At 39.1% G+C, this 13,228-nt stretch overlaps 2 protein-coding genes across 4 annotated transcripts in view; one reads left to right on the forward strand and one right to left on the reverse strand.

The window, feature by feature from the left end:
* LOC126559328 (complexin) overlaps positions 1-13,228 on the reverse strand; it is a 553,464-nt gene that overhangs the window by 250,523 nt on the left and 289,713 nt on the right. The gene's annotated exons all lie outside the window — the stretch shown is intronic.
* The window catches only part of LOC126556746 (attractin), a 317,924-nt gene that overhangs the window by 129,072 nt on the left and 175,624 nt on the right, over positions 1-13,228 (forward strand). The gene's annotated exons all lie outside the window — the stretch shown is intronic.

Genomic DNA, 13,228 nt, shown 5'->3' on the forward strand with positions numbered 1-13,228 from the left:
ATGTGACGACTTGAAATAAATTTAAACATAAATGTTATATGATGCGAATAAAACAGTTAAAACGCAACAGAATTTTAGGAAATTCTTTGGAACCAGCAAACTAAAAATTTAAAGTGAGATAAAAAAATATTCAATCTGTTTATTGCTACGGGGTTTTTGCATGGTTTATTTACGAAAGCCCGAATATTTTTGTTATTATTATATTTTTTAAACGATTTAATTTTATTTGGAATCTATTGTACATAATTATTTGTTTGATATTTGATATTTGATATTTAGTTTACTTCCAACGGACCGCAAGAGGCGGGAACTTGAAGCGGAACGTTACAAAAAGTGTAACAAACACTTAACAAAGAGTTGGTCACACACCACGAATACAGGTTGAAAACGCGGTGCGCGATATGTGACCGTCCGGCTGGTGACGGTCACAAACAACGTTAAATTCACGGCACATGTACATAACAACGGATCAGAGGTGCCAAGTCGCGTACGGCGATCTTCTAGTAGCCCCGGCAAGCCGATCCGGTTGTCCAGGAGTCCAGGAAACAAACAGCCTCCGGGCGTAACAGTTTCGCTGGTTTGAGCGACTTGAGGTTTAGCATCGCGCATCGTCCATCGTAGTCCACTTCCACCCTCCAGTAACCAGTCCAGTGTTAGATGAATTCCAGTCGAGCCATCGCAGAACAATCCAATTCTTCAAAAATACTAGTTCAAAGTTAAGCTTCTCCTTCATGACCTCCGAGGTCGACGCCAAAAAGATGTCGTTTCTAGCTCTTCCAGTTTGGATTGGATTATGAAAATAAAATGGGTTGAATAATCCTTGAAACCTTCAAAAATATTTGAAAACAGCTAAATTAAAGTAGAGCAAAAACAAAAATATCTGGAAAATCATGTTATTTCAATATAAATCGGTAGATTGAAACGAGTTCTTGAATAATAAGAAAGCATTTAGAGTAAAGTTGAGAGATTAAATGGAAAAAATAGCTCATTTTGAATACTAAAATAGCGTGTCGAAACCTTAACAGAACACAAATCTGTAGTCGCCAGCAGTGATCATAATAAATCTGCAAGATTCATCGTGACTAACACTCTCAGGTCTCGAAATTTCTTTCGAATTTTAATATACGTTTCGTTGATCGATTCTGACTCAAGAAACGATTCAAAATAGAGTAGAAGACATGAAAGTATCTTATACTACGTAATCATTTTTCCACCTATCATGTGAATGTGTATAATATTCTGCGGTGTTTTTATTTTACACAAAAACCTCTTTAGTTTATATTAAAAAAATTGTCTTTTATTAAATTTTAAGGAGGTTGTAGTAGACTGATATATCTTTTTAATTAAAACATATAATAAGAGTCCACTGGAAAAATAACTGAAAAAAAAAGTTGACAACAATACGTTACGATTGCTTCATCCAAAAGCGTTCAACTAACGTAGAACCGAGTGAACAGCACGAGAACTAACGACCAAAAGATGGGGTCAATTGAGTTTTTCCACTGCTAGGACAAGTTTTGTTGTTCACACACGTACGGATATCCATTTTGCACAAGCCACCTAACAGTGCATTATGTTGAGATAGGTTTTAGTTCAAGTTTTAGATACCGAACTACTGAAACAACCAAAAGAGTTCAAATTTTACTACAACTACTGGCCCCGGCTTTACAGTGCCCGCTGGTTCCAGCTCAACAACAGATTGTGTTCATTTATTTTATACACCATTCAGTACCGTTGCTGATCACTACGGTCACCTTTTCTTCGTGCCAAATGAAACAACAAAAGAAGCCGAACCGATGGTACAAAATGAAACTTTTTTAATGGTTCTGCTCTGCACCGGCAGGTAAAACGTCAACGAAAACGAAACGAGCAAACCTCGGCAAATGAATGGTATTGGAAAATGGGTCCCGTGTTCGTTTCCCGCCACTGCAAATGAAGTGCAACGTTTGGCTTTATATGCATCTATCTATTTTAACCCCTTTTTTCTATAATAGACTTTCACCGACCGGTTCCAGATCGGTAAAAAGAATGATTTCATTTGTCCTACTACTAGTGAACAAACAGAAAAAAAACATCACAAAGACTCTCTCTTACACACACACACACTTTTGTGTCAGTTTGCGACATGGAATAAAATTTAAACAAAAAAAAACTTCCACCAAGTACGAAAACAAATCCAATCACAAGCCGAAGCCCAAGCGGTACGTACCGGCTGATGAAGTGGCTGTCCGATGGGCACACATGCACACAAGTGAAACATAATTTTTAGCATGCAACACAACTGATATCACTCGGTGGGCGATGGGCTTGGACAAACGCCCGCTGTCGCTGACGCTAGATGCCGTTTGGAAGGATTCTAATTAGGATTGGCAGAAAATGGGAAAATGGTTCATTTGTTGTGGAACTGTGTGTAGAGAGCAGTGCACTGGCCATTGAAGCAGCGGACACAAAAGCTTTTCTGAGTAAAATTAAACAAAACAAAAAGAAGAACGAAATCGTCCATTGTCTGTTCGATGAATTCGTCAGCTCATTGATGTAAAGGAAAGGAACGAAAAACGCGTACAATGTATCGGGTCAACTCCCATTGAACAGATCACATTTTATTCATAAAATAATTCCCGTGCTCCGTTCAAAGCATTGTTCCGCGACTAATCTCATTACGGTTAAATGCAAGTCCTATTAATCAGCTTTGATGATTTGAAACATTAAAAGTGTTTCAGCTAACTTTTAGCATACAATTTTTTGTTATTCAATGATTTCATCTCACGTGTGATGTATTAAATAGACTTTTTATGTCGCAATTTAGCCTGGCTGACTTCTTTTGAATTTACAACCACCGAGTTATAATGATACAAGCTTTTTTTTCGGTAAATGCAATGTAATCTATTCGAATTACATGAAATAATTCTACGATGATTTTGTTTCATTGTAGGAACACAATAGCTCCATAATCGCTCCATAAATAATCGCTCTACAGTTCACTTTCAATCCGAGTCAACTGTGTACTAATTATAGTGCTGAGCAAGCAGCAATATTTTTGGACTTCTGCTTATTAGTGCCAGACCGCCAGATGTGTACTTTATCTATACAGATAGCCAAACTGCTGTTGAAGTACTCAAACAATAAAAATTAATCAGGACTTGGTAAAAGACTAGAGAAGGCACCCCCTAGAATATTTTGTGTACAGCACTGTGAGATTTCAATTTTATTGCATAGTGTGTTTTTGGTGGTGGTCAAAAGAGATAGAATAAATATGATGGGCTTGTTTACAGACCAAGGGGGGTAGGATAGTCGCTGATTCTGCTTTGTTGTTGAATTTCAATACCAGCTGATGCGTAAATTTGTGGGTGGCATTAGAATGTGCATGTAAAAGTTTAAATTATGAATCGAGAGGAAACTCGGGCTGATGCTGATGCGTAAATACCACGCAAGTTAGATGTTGGTGGTAAAGGTCCATATGCAGTGAGGTAGTGAGGTCAGGAAAGTATTTTTCTTTTTGTTTTGTCAATGTTCAATCTAGCAACAACCCGCTTTTTTTTCAGAAACATCATATTTATTCTATCTCTTTTGACCACCACCAAAAACACACTATGCAATAAAATTGAAATCTCACAGTGCTATACACAAAATATTCTAGGGGGATCCTTCTCTAGTCTTTTGCCATTTATGTATATACTAGTACTATGGCTTACCGTCGTATTGATGGACGATAAATTAATTTAATAATAATAATAAACTCCAGTGGTCTTCTAAAGAACAGACAACAAGCTGTCCCAATTAGAGATATACTGGCGACAAAAGAACTGCCATACATGAAAATAATGTTCAAATTTGAAAGAGAACATGTCTTAACGCTTTTGGAACCTAAGGAAATATGCCTAAATGCCTAAAAATGAGGAATGACCCAAAACTAAAATCAAATCAATCGAGTATATACGGGATAAGACACATCGGTAGGAAGAAATGCCTGCAAAAAATTTCTGCTAACACAGTCAATAGTAACTTCAACCATACGACAGGTCTTAATAATTATAATAATTAAATAAATGAAAATATGAATTTATGAAATGATTTTCATAAAATTTTAAGGCACTGAAGACATTTACCATATCATTAGTGAAGGATTAAAACTACTTTGAAAAGTAATTGAAACTTTTGTGGTGTAACCTTCATTTTTAAGAGTAAATATTTATGATTTTCTTGTTTTGATAGATAATTTGTTTTTATTAGTTTCATTGCATTCAAAGATTCTAATTTTGAATTTTTGAGTTTTTCTCGAGTTCGATTTTTTTTTCGAGGATTCTAATTTTGGAGAAACACTTACAGGCTTGAAATAGTCTATTTTCATTTCTCTTCAATCATTCGCATTATTCTTATGCTACTTTTGTTGCATAAACGTATACAGCAGGTTAAACATGGCCATAGTTAAAATTACGATAATAAATCTAATCATTTGACAATGAGCTTCTGTCGCAATATAAAGGCAAAAATGTTTTTTTTAACTTGCAAAAGAAAAACACAATACAAATCCCTTCATCCGTTCAAAGTCTTTCCCGTCCGTTCCAAACAATCACCGACCAAAGAGATCGCTCTCCAGCCGGACGATTCATTTCCGCATCGTTTTGCAGAATAAAAACCATGCATCCACCATTCCCACCCGACCAAACAATCCCGAGCCAATTGTTGTGGTATTTACTGATTGAATTCAAATTTGATTCATGCAGCTTGATTTTGCCCTTGCGCGGCCAAATTCGATTCACTGCATACAAAACCCATACAGCTCGCAGCCTTTCATAAACGTGCTGCCATGGTGCTGTCGGTGCCGGGAATCCTTACAAATTCATCGAATGGAACAATAAAAACCTGGAACCTGGAATGGAACGAAATCAAACCAAAAGCTTTCAGCATCGCATACGTGCCACCGAATCGGATTGACCATTCCCACTGCACGGAGCGCTTAATCTGATCATCAAAATCCCGATTGTTACAAGGATTACGCAAACCACATAGCCTAAATAAACAGGAAATGGGCACATGTCGCCTGCCGTCGTCGTCGTTCCTGTACTACCACCGCGGCGACCATCACCGGTGAACCTAAATTGCTCCCACCGTTCAAACACACGCACACTCACACACACCTCGAAAGTACCGAAATGATCCCCGTTAATGAGATTACAACGCGTGACAAAAATGATACGAGGTACCTAAAAGCTCAACCGCACCGCTACCCACACGCTCACCCGAACAGCCACAAAAGTCATCGTCACCGTCATTGACGACTGAGGCTGCGTCCGTTATTTTTTATGTGATTTTAACGAGCCTGCCACAGCATTCTCGGTTATGTGGAGGAGGTAGGACACACAAGCACAACCGGTGGACCTCATAAAGACGACGATCTGTCACTGTACTTCGTGTACTTACTTCCGGTAGGAGATAAGAAGAAGCCACGACCTACCTCGGTCACCCATCCAGACTGCAAGGACCATCGCAGGACAATTCGCGGTTCTTGCAAGCAGATTTTATGACGCTCTGCAGCACTTATTTGCTCTAATCTTTAGCACAATCGTTTCGAGCAGCCGGTTAGTTAGTGCCGTTGACACGCTACGAGGTTAGCAGGTGATGTACTTTTCGAACCAATAAAAGCACACAATGCACCATAGACGAATAAAAGCCCTTATACATTGAAAATCTCTGCAAAAATGTACTTTTTACTGTTTTTTTTTTTTTAATAATAAACCTTTTTTCCATGATCTAAAAAAGATTTAAACTTGATTTTTAATCCTAAAAAATAGGAGCAATTGCAGAACTCGATTGATAGTGACATACTAGCGCGAAACGTAAAATAACTCCCATTACTAAGTAATTATCCCATTACTATCCCCTAACGGGAGCATATATTTGCGGAAAATTTCATTAATAAAACTGTAACAAATATTGTTCAACCATTGAGAACTCTTTTCACACGGACAATCTTAGATGGTACAGGCCTGCCGTTTCTGACTGCTTCAACATGGATTACCCATAGCCGGATAGTCAGCCCTCCGTACAAGTTAACAGTATAAAAAAGCTGTATAGTGAGAAAACTAACTTTTACAAATTATAAGCAATAATTTCTTGGAACATATAAAATGCAGGTTTTATTTATTACAGGATTTTGATCCATATTGTAGACCTTTTGGAATATTGTAAGCTTTGTAAGGAACTTTCTGAATGAAACTCATTCAGGAGACACACTGTCCCACCAAGGACAGTGTGTCCAGAGACGCCCGAACATTCAGGTTGGATGAGAGGCCACGATGTGCTCCAATCGAAACAGATGGTGCACAATAACAAGAACGATCACGGCAATCCTTGCCGGCTTCAGCAGCAATGTATTCGCATCGAAACACATGAGACTTTTCCAGGGGCTCAGCAGGATGTCATCCATTGAGATCCCGGCTTTATACCGAGGCCGTGGTTATGACATTCGCAAAAGTGCATGCTACCGCGACAGCCAGTAGATCAACGATCGAATTGATCAGGATAATCGTCTATAGCATTCATTCTCAATGGATGGACAGTACCCAATGGATGGTGCCATGGGTCTCTATGAAGATCTCCTCGAAATAAAAGTTGACCCGTTCGGCTAACTATATTTTTAGTATCTGGTTATTAACATCTATGAGCTACTCAAATTCAAAATTAGGATTAACAATTCAACTACAGGCTATTCTTCTTTATAATTTAATGTTTCTGTACAATTATAGTATTTACAATCCTAATTATTTTGAAAAACAATGTTTCAAATTAGCAAAAAACATTTTCGTCTCAAAAATCAAACTTGTTACCAAAAAAAAAAAGAATAATTAAACAGTTTTCTGTTCGATATTGACAATAGTTGTGACTACTGTTTATTTAGAGCTGAAATTCGAATATACACGATCTCAATCATTAACGTTGTCGGAAATTAGAGTTTATTTTTGATTTTTTTATTTCCAACGTTGTGCGTTATTGCCGTATGGTTAAAATCAAAGGAAATTGAAAGATTTTTTATTAAAATGTTATGTTATGTTATGTGTTAAATTGGAAAACAAATTCAATAAAAAGCCTTGATAACGTTTGTCACTAATTTTTAATTGAACAAACTTATACTAAACTATTAAATACAACTCATCACGTCAATTCGTTTTTTTTTCTATATATACACACACTATAAAGGGAATCTCTTATCCCCCTATCGATAGCAGACACACTACAAGACACACATCAAAGCATCGAGAGAGCGGTTAAGATGACGGAACCAGTTCACACCAATCTTCACACCCATTACCACCCGGTCGGAATGTTATTTTGCCCGTTAAATGTCTATCGCATGAATATTAAACTGTGCCCTGTCCCGTCCGATCCCTTTTTTTTTATTGGCATCCGCTGCAATTCTTCCCCAACTACCAGACTGCCGGACGATCCTGCGAAACATGGGCAACACTTCATATCCCACTGATTTCACGGTGCTTTAAATGCGGCCATTACTCATTTAATAGTTTCGATGATTAATGGCATTCCAACGGCCGAAATTTAACCAACATCATCACTAACACAGGACGTGTTTGCAGCAGCAGCAGCAGCGAACCGTCTCTTAATCTGATCCTTCTTCACGTCGTCGCGTAAGACGGTAGATCGGTTTTGTTGTGGCAAGCCGTTTGGTCCGTGGGGTCGCTGCTGCTGCTGCTGCTGCTGGAACAACATAAACGCGCTCGTCCGCCGCGATAGACACGATCTCACGGAACGTCGTCGTTCCAGTTTTCGTCGGGCCTGATGATGTCGGGCCTGTGAAGAAATATTCCACCATCATTAGGCAGAACGTGCCCAGAAAGGGATATTAGTGTCGGTAAGGGAATAACGACTTAATTTACGTTGCTGCGCGGGATGCTGCCGGGAAGAGCCGCCGTCGTATCGCTCGTGTAGGCAGGTCCCGCTTATCGAAACGTTCACGATGGCAGCAGGGTGCATCGTGATGATGCGCTCGTGTTATAGCGTCTTTAAACAACGAAATATTTTGAATTTGCTCGTTTCATGCCCTGATCAAAGATCATACAGGCAAACGTTTGGCTAAGCGTACCGTCAAAGCGAGCTTATTATGTGCGATGCACCACATAATCTTTTAATAGACCCGAGCGTGTGAGACATGATTATTATCGTCGTCTAATAATTACCATACATCTTCTTAAATGAAGTGATAAAAAAACGACACCAGGTAATTGGTAGTCACGGTCAAGTGCTCAACAAACCGCATACGTAATTAACAGCTAATGCCCTTTGGGAAGAAGATTTTTTCTCCTCTTCGGTTTTGACATCCACGGAGGTGTGGTTAATGCTTTATGAGACAAGATTAATTAAACGTTGCAGGCAGTGGTTTACTGCGCTGACCGGCTGATACTGCGAGCAGTTGGATTGGATTTTTTTTGCCAATGAAGAACAGCCTATCCTGCGGCACTTATCCCAGTTGTAGTTGGCCGTTTTGTTGCCAAATGTTTCTTCATTCAAACGCAAAGTTGTACGTCTTTTCCGAATCATTGGTCAGCTAATCAAGTTCAAAAAGTTCCGCGCCGGGAAGCAGTGGCGGGTAAGCGGAGTGAAAGGTTGCGGGAGCCCCGAGCTAGTAAAAGGCTCAGAATCCACAAAAACCTTCCCTAACGGTCTGCAGTTTCAATGCGATAGGGGACTCCTTCTTCCATTCCGCTTAGGGTTTTCGAGGATCTAAATCCGACTCTGCAGGAAAGGATAAATAAAAAAGCAATGGCTTCAGCATACAGTACGTAACATACGTAAAAAATGAAAATAACCCATTTTGCATTAAGAAGAAACCATCCTTTTTTATATTTTAAAAACGATGGTACGCACAAGAGAATTTAAATAAAAATGATTATATCCAAAATATGCTAGTTTTCTTTACATTTTTTTTTTTTTGGAAAATGTTATTAGTTGTATGTAGAACATACTCATAAGCAAGGTATGAATTATTGTTCTTCATAAAATGCTAATTGCACATAATAAAAAAAGCTCTCTCTCTCAAAGTTTACGATTTATTTTTAGGTTATCGTATTAAAGACTGTGTAACACTCACGAGATAAACAATAAAATAATGAAGGTAGCAAAGAGTTCACCATAAAACAATGTAAATAGCTATCTTCTTCTTCCTCTTCATACTCTTATGCTCGGCCTGCTCAGGGTTGAACACGTTGCGAAGACGTGGCCAGGTCGCCAATCAGTTCGCAGGAAACTCGGTCTGCAGTCCTCCCTCCACGGGACACCACTTGATTGACACCACTTGCTCCACCAAGTTGATTGATTGACCACCACCAAGTTTGACACCACTTGATCCAGCCAACGAGCTCACTGTGCTCCTCTACGCCTCGTGCCGAACGGCACGGAGCACCTTCTTGGTGGGGCTCGAGTCCAGTATCTTCATCACATGCCCCAGCCAACGTATCCTGCCAGCTTTGGCTACCGTCAGGATAACAGCACCGCCAAACAGCTCAGCTAGCTCGTAGTTAATTCTCCTGCTCCACACACCCTACTCGCTCGCACACCGCCGAAGATAGTCCTTAGCACCCGCCGTTCGAAAATGTCCTCCGTCCAGGACTCGTACCCGTAGAGGACTACCGGACGTATCAGTGTGCGATATATCGTGCATTTCGTCTTTTGTTGGAGTCTTCTGTTGTTGTCCGAAGTTACGATCGTACAAAGGCAGCAGAACTCCTCTAACGCCTCGAGATCGTCGCTGTCAACTGATACTCTGCTTCCGAGACGAGCTTTATCACGGTCAGAGCCTTCGGCAAGCAGCTATTTTGTCTTTGTCGCATTGATCCTGCCATAAAACCTTATTTTTTTAAATCGTACAATAAAATCTTATTGTTATATACTATGCTATAAGCAATACAGGTCAGGTCGTCCTGAAGGAAAAAATAACAGAACCACACTGTACACAATCGTTACCAAAGTTTAGCAATCATTAAAAACTCTTTGCATAATAAATCGTTATTAAAAAAACATGTTTAAACAAAATAAAAAAAGACTATAAAATATGTGCCCATCGAAATCAATTTTGTCAGCCACAGCCATAATCGTACACCCACACCCTAAGTCACATTATCTTCCCTCAACCAAACACATTAACACCCGTCATCCTTTTGCCCGTCTCCTGACCATGACTTATTTCTTATCTCTGTTTATGCTCGTAAATTGATGGCCATTCGATTAAGATATTAACCCCTGACGCTTCACAACCCCTAACGCTACATACCTCTTCCGGCATGCCAGCGTCTACCGGTCCGCACAATGTTTGCCTTGCTTTGAATAACGATACAGGAATACCCTAAACAACGGTCTAACCTTTCCGTGTACAAAACCGATCCAGAAGGATGTGTTCCCCACACGATCCCACAACAAACCCACGCCGAGCGTCAAACTTTTCGATAATTTTTGCTGATTACTTTTTAATAATGTCGTAAAAATTCATATCTTGCTTCGCGCCATTCGTCTCACTCCGGTGTGTGTGTGTGTGGTTATGTGTGCAGAATGTACGTACGATGGCCCATCAATCCATCTATTCATCTAGCACCGGCACTCGGCACAACATCATGTCGTTTGATGCTATGACCCGGGTTCGGGTCGCTATCGGTTGAAGGTAGAATATTACACCGTCGAAAATGTGTCGCCCTACGTACGAGCGATATGAATCTTGGTTTATTTTGTGTCTATGGTTTTTTTTTTTTTTGAGCATCGTTTGTAAAAAATCATCCATACCGTTTGGTTATGCCTTATGCACGCATGTGTGCCTCTAGATGCTGACACAAGCAAGTATTATAAAGGATGGATGGTTTCTGCAGCACAAAATAAATTGTAAATAGAAATGTGTTACTTGATATTTTGTTAAATATTTTATTTTTGTTCTGTAATAAACATAAAAATATTTTAAAGAAATTAAGTAACATAATTTTGTGGAAAAATAATAAAAAATCGTATTGAACTTGTATTTCATTTGCAAAGAGAAGAAGAATTCTCATCGTTTATGGACTACTCAATAGTATAATTGTTGAATTATTTAAAAAATAAGAGAATAATTTTAGAATTATTTTTCAAAATATCAAACTCCTACCATGCCATCATCTTCCATTACATTGTTTCGGCACAGTGCAGCACACACTTTACCATCCCGAACCCATTCGAAGCTTGATTATTCATCACTTCATTTGCTAATACCATGCGTGAGCTGTGGCAGCAGAATCGGAATTTAAAACCGCTTACTCATTCACGGGTTCCATTGTCGATACCTCATAACCGGCCAACCGCAGCTGTCAATCTCCAGTTTTGACGGTTGACTGAACCATTAATTAGCAAACGCCGGGAAACCTGACCCGAGAGAACGTGTTCTTCTTTTTATGTGTGTGTGTGTGTGTGTGTGTGTGTGTGAGTGTGCGATCGATACGTGCCGCTGAAAGGAAATAAATCAAACCTCCACCGTAACTGATCCCGTCCGGCAACGGTCAGGAACGGCAAGGATACAGATGATGTTTGACAGATGACAACGGAAAAAGAAAGCAACCGAATAAATCCAGAAAAAATAAAAAAGAGGAATGTGAAATTGAGAGCAAATTGCAAAAACACGGCCCCGATCCAAAACTGTGTGCCAGAACACACAAGCGGCCAGTGGCGGACGATATTATACAGATGCATTAAATTATTCAATTATCGATTTGAAACGTTTGGCCCACGGATTCAGTTCATCGGTTCGAATCAATTGGTTGATTTCGTGGTTCGACCATAAAATTAAGTTGTCTACATTTGTAATGATTGATTGTGTTCCGAACACAAAAATTAAAAGTAGTGGGGGTGGTGTAGGTGGTTGTATCGGTGTGGTTGGAAAAACAATTACAAAAACTGGCTGATAGGCTGCCATAGTCTGTACCATAAATTTACATCCATTGTGAACTGCAACAGGCTAAACGTTCGAGTAAAGTGCATTATGCGAGCGACGGAGAGGGGAGTTAACCAAAAAAATATACGTACAGACCCCCACATGCCCCTACACAAACACGCACACACACTTGTCTCGATATAAAAGTTCAATATCCACTCAATGCATTCATGGACTCATTGTTGATGGCAGTATCATAACCTTTTTGTGGGTTGTTGATGGAACTGCACTTTACAGTCGAATAAACTGAGTTGTTCCGAATAGGGTTGATCGGTAAGGTATAGGTAGGTAAAACAAGAATACATAATGAAAGCTGCGAAGTACGAAAATTATATGTGCATAGAAAAAAATCAATGATTTAATAGCTAGAACTCTAGCACTCACGTGCCTGCTGTAAATTATATAAAAGTGTGTCCGGCAGCCATATAGGCCCTGATGCTATGATATGTCAATTTAAAGCGAATAGAAAATATATTTATATTTCTTTATTACACTATTATTATGATCTGATATGAAACCTTATCCTCTTTTCAATGTTACACAGTCCAACCGGCTACCGGTTGCAGCAATAAAAGTAACTAATGAGCTGTAAAAAGGTATCCTTGTTTCATCCGTGCGAGCCACAGGGCAAAATGATAAATACATTCAATTATCATTCAGTGGCGTGGAGAGACAAGGACACTGATGACGTTTAAAAAATTATTCCAACCGATTGCTATGCATAGCAATTTATGTGTGAAACCAACGTTACTCTGTTACGGCCTGTGCCACTGTTAGATGACCTTTGAAACGTTTAAACGGTGAACTACATCCTGATGGAGGCGCCCAGTCATGCACTAATTAGTACTACAGGCCTTTACAGATGTGACCTAGTTGCATGAATTAATGAGGAGATTTAGAATTACAGTATAGGAAGGAATCTATCCGGTTCCGGAGATTTTTTTTTTGTAGTTTTTGGTACAATTTATGTATGTTATTTATAATATTTGATGTGCATCGAAAATGGTATTGAAATTATCAAACAAGCATAGCTAACTTGGCTAACAAAGCCGATTATTTCTTTCATGTGGGAGAATTAATAAAAAATAAGGATTTGATCACTTATTTATTCGTTCAGAGATTGCCACTCATCAAAATTTATTCCACTTTTAGTAACACTATGATTATGCCAGCGCAAAAGGTTCCATCAGAATTGCTAACTGTTTATGCCTTCAGCACACCATTATTCACCAATACCATTACGTACATATTATTGCAATTTGTTGTAACACC

This window comes from Anopheles maculipalpis, chromosome 2RL (assembly GCF_943734695.1).
Source record: "Anopheles maculipalpis chromosome 2RL, idAnoMacuDA_375_x, whole genome shotgun sequence".
NCBI classification, from domain to species: Eukaryota; Metazoa; Arthropoda; class Insecta; order Diptera; family Culicidae; genus Anopheles; species Anopheles maculipalpis.